Raw genomic sequence first — 9,705 nt, 5'->3', positions numbered from 1 at the left:
ATGTGCCTTAGAGATACCTCACTGAAAACTGGTATCTGACATAACAGAATAACATTTGCAGAATGTAATATTGTAGTGACAGTACTGACATTGATTGTTACAGGCATATTAAACTTTTGAGTATTAAATGGTTACATGCTATTTATATAGAACCTTGGTCCAATAATAAAAACAGAGAATAGCAGCTGGAAATTTATCTCAAAGTTCAGACATTAAAGGATTAACCATTCATTCCATTATTTTCTGTAAATAAGTCCTTTTTTCATACTGAAATCTGATGGCAATTAAATTCTGATATTCTTCCAAACTACTGTATGAAGAGGAGCTGAAGGCCATCACTATACAGCATACTGCAATATAAGGACTCTTCCGTTCACCAATTCTGGCACACTTCCAAAATATACCTGACAATCCAGTTTTATTTCTGTCCAGGAGGCTGGGTGTCAAGGATTGGTTATAAGCACAGGTACACATAAGCAGCAAGATTACGGTCAACACAGACTCTGAAAATTGAAAATGGCAGACATAGTGAGGCCGGTGAAGCCCCAGCCACATCACCCTTCTCTCACACTGATTTATCATTATTCTTCCGTTCCAGTCTTTGACTTCCTTGAGGGTCGAGCCTTTATTCTTTTTGTGACCGCTGAACCTGGGTGTTCACAAAACATGTTTGGAGTGAAGGCATGACACTGAGGAGCATAGAAAAGCCAGACCCAGCAGATGATTTTATTTTATTTTATTTTTAAAAATTTTTATTTATTTATTCTAGGGAGAGAGACACAGTGAGAGAGGGAACACAAGCAGGGGGAGTGGGAGAGGGAGAAGCAGGCTTCCCGCGGAGCAGGGAGCCCAATGCGGGGCTCGATCCCAGGACCCTGGGATCATGACCTGAGCCGAAGGCAGATGCTTAACGATTGAGCCACCCAGGCGCCCCCAGCAGATGATTTTAAATGCTAAGGAATGATATGGTCCACCAGAACCCATGACACAAATTGTTTAGTCTTCTCTTAAAAATATTAACAGTCTGTGGAAATTTGGACCACACACAGCCCTGGTGTGGGAAAGCAAATTTGACAGGGTTTCAATAATATTCCTTTGCTCCAGCTGGCTAAAGGAATGCTAAGTCAATGCCTGTGTCTACAAAACCAATATGTTATTATTTGGTTTGTCATTTATCAACCTCTGAATAACTTGTTATAGGTAGAGTGATAGAGTTGAGAGAGGGATTTCTTTGAGGGAGACTGGCTGGCTACCCAGGCAAGCTCTCTTCCGAATGCTATCATCCCAGCACGCTGCTCTGTGCTAGATCTGGTTCTTTGCCTTGCACGACCTTGATATTTCATCCAGCACAGAAAGGATCATATAACCGAACCCACAAGACTGATATATTCATCAAGATCCTGATCTATTAATTTACAATGAAAAATATACCTGGCAAGCAGAGGAGATATTCATATTAGCTGGGTAGTGTGTTCTTATCATTTTAGGAAAACATGTTTGGGGAACTAATGTTTAAATCACAAGTTGTGTAGTGGATCCAAATGAAGAGAAAGGGGATAGGGGTCATTGAGCTGTGAGCCTGATGTTCCATGCACTTCCCTCTAGTCCCTAAGCTGTCAAGCAGATTGGATATTTGTGTTCAGGTGCCCTGGATGGGGGACCCACTAAGAAAGTCCTTGTATGTTGACTTCCCACTTATAAGACCCATATAGTCAGTTCCTGCTATCAACAGGATTTCCTCAGACAAGGCAAAATAAAACTGTGTGGTCTCAAATTTTCCTATTAGAAGTATAACACAGTAAGATGTCTGTCACACTGCACTTCCTGGACACCTTGATTGGACTTTCAAATCCCCGCAGCCCTACATTTTCTTGAATTGATTTCTACATTTAGCTAATCTCATCCATTATGTATTAAATCTTATTAGTTCCATTCTTAGAAAATGGTTATGTTATTTATAGGTTTTGGGGGATCCAGGCTTTTCTTCTAATGTTGATAACACAGTTTTGGGGCACTTGGTCCACGGCCACACTCTTTCAATATTAATTGATAATTGGCCCTTAAGTAGTGCTTTTTCAGACCACTCATTCCTATGCATTACTGTGTCATCAAATCAAATTAATTCTGACCGGTGGCTTAAAAAATAAATCAGAATAGAAAATATTAGAACGCATGGCACAGAGTTAGGTAACTCTTGTTTTATACGTGTTTTGTGTCCTAGGTTGTGATACAAAATGCTTTTCTGACTCTGCGTTGGGGTTAAAAAAATTTATAAGCCACTGCCTGGAACTCAGAGCTTCATTCTCTTCCTGAGAGAGCAAGATGTTCTTTGTGCGTGAAGGTGTTAGCAAATTTATTTAAATAAAGCCTTTGCCACGAAGAGCCCTGTTATTGAGGGGGACAGTAGAAACTGTGTCAGAAGCTTGCAGAGACATCCACCTTGGCGAGTGTGTGCCGGGAGCAGTAGTTGCAAATAGATGCAGGTCATGTAAAAACAAAGGAAAAATGAGAAGTCACCTGAGAGAAACAGCAGTAGAACTTTTGGACCCTGGTCAGTGTGTCTCTGTGGCTCCAGTCTCTCTTTTGCCCTGGAGCCAGGGGTCCCTGAGCTGTGTGGGATTTCCCCGCTTTTATGTTAGACAGGGTCACCATGATGCCTGCTCAGACTGAGCCAGTCAGAACAAATGAAGAGATTTTCATATGAAATCCTAAGTTTCTTAGGAAATTGCTCTCCTAAGCAGAAAAATGCAGCATATATTTGGATCCTTGAGGATAAGTGTTTGGCAAACTCTTCGAGGCACAAATACATTTTGATTCCTTTTCTTTTAAGTCCAGTTTAGTTCCTACAGTACGTGTGTGTTTGGGGACAGGTGGTGATGAGTGTTTGGAAATGTCAAACTGCATTAGTCGTCTATCCATCCATCCACTTCCATTCATCCATTTGTTCATTCATATGTGTGTCTATCTGTTCATCCATCCACCCCTTGTTGAGTACTTATGTACCCTGTGCAAGCACTTTGCCCTCTTGTGTATTTTTGGTGTTGGGAAATCTTAAGTTGCAAGGGAATTTAAAAGTTATTTGACATAGTTCTCATCAGATGAATGCATCTTCTCTGTAGACCTGCTGGCGGGTGACAATTCAGGCTTCTGCCAGCATCAGAATATACCTCTCCAACTGCGAAAGTCCTCTTGTGTCAAACTAAAACCTATTTTTCTGTAGCTCCTTTCAGAAACCTCTTGTTCTGAGCCCCACACAGCTAAGGAATACTGAAGAGCTGCTCTCTGTCTGTTTGCCCATCCCAGTTCCTGAGCTAATTCCTCAGTTGCCTGGTTTCTGAGCTAATCCTAATCTAGCCTGATGACACATTAGGATTTGCACTCCTATCAGAGAATGGGATCAAGAACCGTGTCTGATGTCTGATAGGTCTAAGGAGTGCCCCCATTCCAACCTACACTGTTTAAGTACCTACTCTGGTGCCTAGCCCTTGTGCCCTTGTTTTTCTCTGGTTTGAGTTGGTCACTCTAATGGTTCCTCCGGGATTGACCTCCCACTCTGAATTTTAACAGGTCCTCCACCTGGAACTGTGATGCCGGTCTCTGCCACTGCAGATGGAACCCTTGGGAACTGATGCCATCTGAAATCGAGCCTGGGCTACCCATGCAACTTGGAGTATTCTAATTTGATTCTTTGTTTATTTCCTCAAGGTCCGTCTTAACACCAGATGAGTCCCACAGCTCTGACACTCTGTTCTTGATTTCTGTCTAGTCTTATCTTTGAAATTCCAGCCTGCCTCACAGTGATTGTCTCCAAATTATGCATATTGGTTCTAATTCTAGCCCATGTGGCCAAGCATATGATAGCTCTTCATATATTTGAGGATGCTACTGTTTCAGTTTTCTCTTGCTGTCTAACAAACTATCCCAACACTCAGTGACTCAACAGAACAGTAAGTTTTCTGCTAGTGGTTTTGCCATTTGGCAAAACTCAGTGGGGGAAAGATCATTTTTGCTCCATGAAGCATCAGCTGGGGTAGCTTGGTGAGGCAAAGATCTACTTCTAAGTGGCTCACTTACATGCGCTGACAGGGAGCTTGGTTGGGGCTGTTGGCCTGGTGCCTCAATTATGCTACATGAAGCTGCTTGAGGTTTCTTACTACATGGTGGCCGGGGTCTAAGAGAGAGGAAATGGAAGCTGCCAGTCTTCTTTAAGACTGGGCCTGGAACTGGCGCGGTATCATTTTCCCTGGATTCTCTTGGTCAACATGGTCACAGAGCAGCCCAGATTCAAATGTTGGGAAATATAACTCCACTTCTTGATGGAGAGAATTGACAAAGATTTTGCAGCTGTCTCCTTGCTTCACCCCTGCTCCTACCCCTTCAGTCCTCTCTTCTCTAGGCTAGAAAGCCCTTATTGCTTTCTCACTAATGCAGTGTTTACTGTAAGCCTATTGTGGAGAATAGAACAAGATTTTCACCTCCTTTCTATTAGAGTTTATATCTTTCTTGATGCAACGCAGGTCATGTTAACATCTGTAAGAGTTATATTTCATTGTTGATTGACATTCAACTTATTACTGATTATGCCCCTATGGCTTCTTTTTCTAATATCCTGTTGGTATGGCATGGTACTTCTGTCTTGTACTTGGAAAGCTAGATTTTAGACTCAATTCAGTTATTTAATAGCTCTCCTTGTGAAGTTTCATTTTGTCAGATCTAACCTACTGCTCTTGCCTGTTAAGATAATTTAGATTCTTATCTTTTGTTTAAGATGGCAATGTTCAGTCAACATGAAGTTGATGGCTGTGTCCTTAGTGGTTCAGGCAAATAATTGATAAAAATGTTAACAGATCAAATATAGACCATGTGATCTGACACTGGAAGTCTTCTAGGATAACACAGGAATCATCACTCAATTCTTCAACTGTCCTTGCACCTGTCCCATAAAATTTTACTTGATCTCACAGTGTATCATGAAAAATCTCTTCAACTATTGTGGGGAAGTTCAGGCACTTTGCATCTACTATAGCCCCCAGATAATGCAACCCAGTAGCCCCACTGAAGAAACAAAAACTCCCAGACAAATATGACATTTTCTTAATGAAAATGTCCTGTGTCCCGATCAGTCCTACTCCTCTTCCAAGGTCTCTTTGACTAAAAGAAACCTTTTTACTTATTGGTTATTTTTTTTAAATATTAGTTTGATGGAGGTATAATTCATGTAAAATAAATTATACCTGTTTGAAGTATACAATTTGATGAATTTTGACAGAATTATATTTAGTCCCTTGAAACCACCACTGGAACTGAGACACAGAACATTTCCAACACCTTCCAAGGTTTCCTCATGCTCCTTTGCAGTCCCTCCCTCCCTCCATCCCCAATCCTCAGGCAACTTCTGATCTTTCTGTCATGATAGGTGACTTACACTTTCTAGAATTTCATATAAATAGAATTATACAGTATGCACTTTTGTGTTGTGTGTGTGTTTGGCTTCTTTTATTCAGTGTAAAAGTTTTGAGATTCATCCACACTGTTGCTCTCTCAGTAGCATGTTCCTTTTTAGTGCTAAATGATACTCTGTTGTAGGGATATAACACATTTTGTTTATTCACTTCTCTGTTGGTGGACATTTGTTTCTAGTTTTTGGCTATTATGAATGAAGCTGCTTTGAATATTCATGTATGAATCTTGGTGTAGACATGTGTTTTCATTTCTGTTTGGTACCTGGACTACTTCTCCTTCTTTTGTTTTTGTTTTTGTTTTCCTTTTCACCAGACTCTTCCTGCCTAAAATTAAGGCCACCATTCTACAGTTTTTGAAACTTAATTTATGCCCTATTTTGGAAATCACAGCAAAAGTCATCTTTCTCCAACCTTCTGGCATAACTTGATAGTCCTCAAAACACTCCATTTACGAGTTCTTTCAATTCTTTGAATATAGTTCATCTGCTTAGAGAATTTATTCTCTTTTAACCAGCAGCTTTTGGGGTAAATATTATTGAACACTTAAAATGTGTGCCAGACTAAGCACTGTATGTACATTGTCTAATTTCTTGTTCACAACAATTATATAAGAAAAGTACTATTTTAATTTTATCTTTTTAATAGGTGAATAATCAGAAGTATAGAGAGATGAAGTAACCTGCCTAAGTTCTGATTGCTGGGGAGCTAAGTTTGTAAGCTGTGTATTTCTCTCTGGAGCTGGAGTCCAAACCATTTCACAATATAAGACAGATAGTGATGATTATGATAGGAGAACTGGGCATACAATGTGATGAATGTTTATAAGAAAGAAAGGTTACTCTGGGTGAGGAAAATGAGGAACTTCCTTAAGAGGAAGTGATAGCTAAAGTGGATCTTGAAAACTGGGATGAATGTGGATGGTGAGGTGGGGACAAAATGATATGAAATTCAGATGGACAGGTGGCATAAGCAAAGGCCCAGTGGCAGAAATGGGAGCATCATCAAGCTTTCTTAGGGCAGAGATCTGTGGACTGATGGGAGACCAGGAAAAAAAAAAGTGGCTATGAGATTAGATACAATGACAGGCAGACTGTGGTCAGACCATCGGTTTTTGAATGATGGGCTAGGGAGCTGACTGTGGCTATAAATTGTGATGTATGGTGGGAGATGCTCTTGCAGACTGCTGAAGGATTAATATGATGGCTTTAAATGGATCAAAGGAGGATGACAGCAAAATTAGGAAAGCCAATTAGGAATCTGCTGCACTTAAAAACACAAAACAAAACAAAAATGAGGGCCTGACTCAGAATGGTGGCAGGAGTAAGGCTTGTGTTGGAAGAGTCAACTGAACTCTGCTTAGTATTAGAAATTCAAATAATTTTTTCTATCATTTACTATTTTGGGCTCATCTTGCAATTACTCTACATTAATATATAAACTAGTTTTAAGCACTTAATTGCATTTATACCAGTTGATAGTTTTCTGATTTTTCACATTTATTTATTTATTTTTTAAGATTTTATTTATTTATTTGACAGAGAGAGACACAGCGAGAGAGGGAACACAAGCAGGGAGGAGCGGGAGGGGGAGAAGCAGGCTTCCCGCGGAGCAGGGAGCCTGATGTGGGGCTCGATTCCAGGACCCTGGGACCATGACCTGAGCCCAAGGCATATTAACGCTTAACGACTGAGCCACCCAGGTTGTCATTTACACTAGAAAGAATTAAGATGTCAATAAGTTCAAATTATCTACTTTGTTAACTATGCTGTTTCTTATCCTTTTTTTGTTTTTTTTTAAGATTTTATTTATTTATTTGACAGAGAGAGAGAGAAAGAGAGAGAGCATGGAGCATGAGTGGTGTGGGAGGAGCAGAGAGAGAGAGGGAGAAGGAGAAGCAGGCTCCCCACAGAGCAGGGAGCCCCACATGGTGCCCGATCCCAGGACCCCGGGATTATGACCCGAGCCTAAGGCAGACGCTTAAATGACTGAATCATCCAGGCACCCCACTGTTTATTATCATAATTGGGTAATACGAAATTAGTAACTCTTTTGGGCAACATCTCTTTTTGATTATATCTAGAAGACCTCATCACATTTTACAGTTACATAAATATTTAATAAAGGTACTTGATTTAATAAAGTTTAAATATAAAATTAAAAGCTTGCAGAATACCACATATATTTTATTTAATGAGGTATATTTCATACATGTCTTTTTTAAAAATTATTATTAGTTTCAGGGGTAGAATTTAGTGATTCATCAGTTGCATATAATACTCAGTGCTCTTTACATCAAGTGCCCTCTTTAATGCCCATGACCCATTTACTCCATTCCCCCACCCACCTCCCCTTCAGCAACGCTCAGTTTGTTCCCTATAGTTGAGTCTCTTATGGTTTGCCTCCCTCTCTGTTTTTATCCTTTTTAAATTTTCCTTCCCTTCTTCTATGTTCATCTGTTTTTTTCTTAAATTCCACATATGATATATGAGTGAAATCATATGATATTTGTCTTTCTCTGATTTATTTCGTTTAGCATAATACCCTCCAGTTCCAACCATGTCATTGCAAATGGCAAGATTTCTTTTTTTTTTTTTGATGGCTGAGTAATATTCCATTGCAGAGGGAGAAGCAGTTTCCCTGCTGAGCAAGGAGCCCAATGTGGGACTCGATCCCAGGGCCCTGGGATCATGACCTGAGCTGAAGGCAGATGCCTAACTGACTGAGCCACCCAGGCGTCCCTAATGTACAGATCTTAAATGACAGTTTGATGAATTTGGCAAATGTTTATGTGCACAATGCCTCACCCCATCGAGATATGGAACTTATTACTCACAAAGTGTTCTTGTGCTTTGCCCAGACAGTCCTGTACCATTCCCTACCCCACGACCACTATTCTGATTTATCACCATAGATTGGTTTGACTGTCCTATAATTGCACATAAATGGAATCATGCATCTTGTTCTGTTTTGTGTTTAACCATTTTCACTTAACATAGTGTTTTAGAGATTTGTCCATGATTGTTGCAGAGATCTGTGGTTCTTTTCTTATTATTTTTGAGTAGTGTTCCAGCATATGAATATACCACCATTTCTTTAGCCATCTGCCTGTTGATTTGGGTTATTTCCAGTTTGGGGCCATTATGAATAGAGCTGCTATGAATATTTTTGTGCAGGTCTTTTTGTGGACATGTGGTTCCATTTCTTTTTTCTTTCTTTTTTTTTTTTTTTTTTTGTGAATCCATTTCTTAGACAAATATCAAATATATTTTAGGATTGTATGGACTTCTTGTTTGTATAAATTCTGGACTTCTTGTTTGTATAAAGCTGACCATAAGACTTGATTAAGAATGCAATGTTCACATTAGGCTTACATTGACATTTCCTGTGACAATGAGGACTTTGTGATTATAGATGGCTAGCTTTGCCATCAACACCATTTTCCCCATAATTATGCTATAAATTAAGAGGTGACCCCTGAGTCTCTTCTAGTAAGTACTTCAGTATCTGGAAGGTTAACATGAAATTCTCTAAGGTGTTCTTAAGTGGTACCTGAAGGAAAAACATGCTGTAATGTCACATAATTTAATAATTTTAAGGAGCCTATATGCCTGGCAGTGAAATTAAATGCTTAACAATAATTCAAAAATGGCTTACAGAAACTTAAAAATGTGAATCATTTAGTGGGGCTGAAATTATGCTCCTGACATATATGTGTGACACACGAGAGCACTTACCTGGGAATTTATTACCAGCTTCTGAGCAAACAAAGCCTGACCTACATTTGACTAAAGTCAGCTGTCTTTGGTTAATCCTATGGGCTTCTTTTTATTAATGTCACAATTGCTAATGTGGTATAACATTGTCATTACTGAACAGCACTGCGGGATGAGCTGCAGCTGTTATTTCTCTTTCTGAACCTATTGAGTCATTAAATCTGAGTTTTGGGGGAATACAAGTTGTAAAGATTATTCAAATTCTGATTGAGAAATAGGACTACTGGGAAATTGTAGGTACATAAAGTAAAACTTTGAATCAATCCAGGTTCTTTTCTTTTCTTTCTTTCTTCTTTTTTTTTTCTTTTTGTAAGCTTGAATGTTCAAAATTGTTCCTTAGGCTTAATTTGAAATTGAATGTCAAAAAAAATAGAGGGTAAATGTAAAAAAATAAAGGGACAATGATATTTACAGGCAAAGTCTTTTTTGCTGATGGGAAAGTGATTTGTTGTTATTGAGAAAATATTAGG

The 9,705-nt window shown here is 39.3% G+C and overlaps 1 pseudogene; it reads right to left on the bottom strand.

Annotated features, from left to right (window-relative positions):
- Positions 1-228: 228 nt before the first annotated feature.
- Positions 229-527, bottom strand: LOC114205597 (protein kish-A pseudogene; annotated as a pseudogene).
- Between the last annotated feature and the right edge of the window lie 9,178 nt (positions 528-9,705).

Source organism: Eumetopias jubatus, unplaced genomic scaffold (assembly GCF_037043125.1).
Source record: "Eumetopias jubatus isolate StellerSeaLion01/CBP00866 unplaced genomic scaffold, mEumJub1_p1.0 scaffold_1, whole genome shotgun sequence".
Classification (NCBI taxonomy): Eukaryota; Metazoa; Chordata; class Mammalia; order Carnivora; family Otariidae; genus Eumetopias; species Eumetopias jubatus.
The sequence above is the reverse complement of the archived record's forward strand: the minus strand, read 5'-3'. Positions and strand labels throughout refer to the sequence as shown.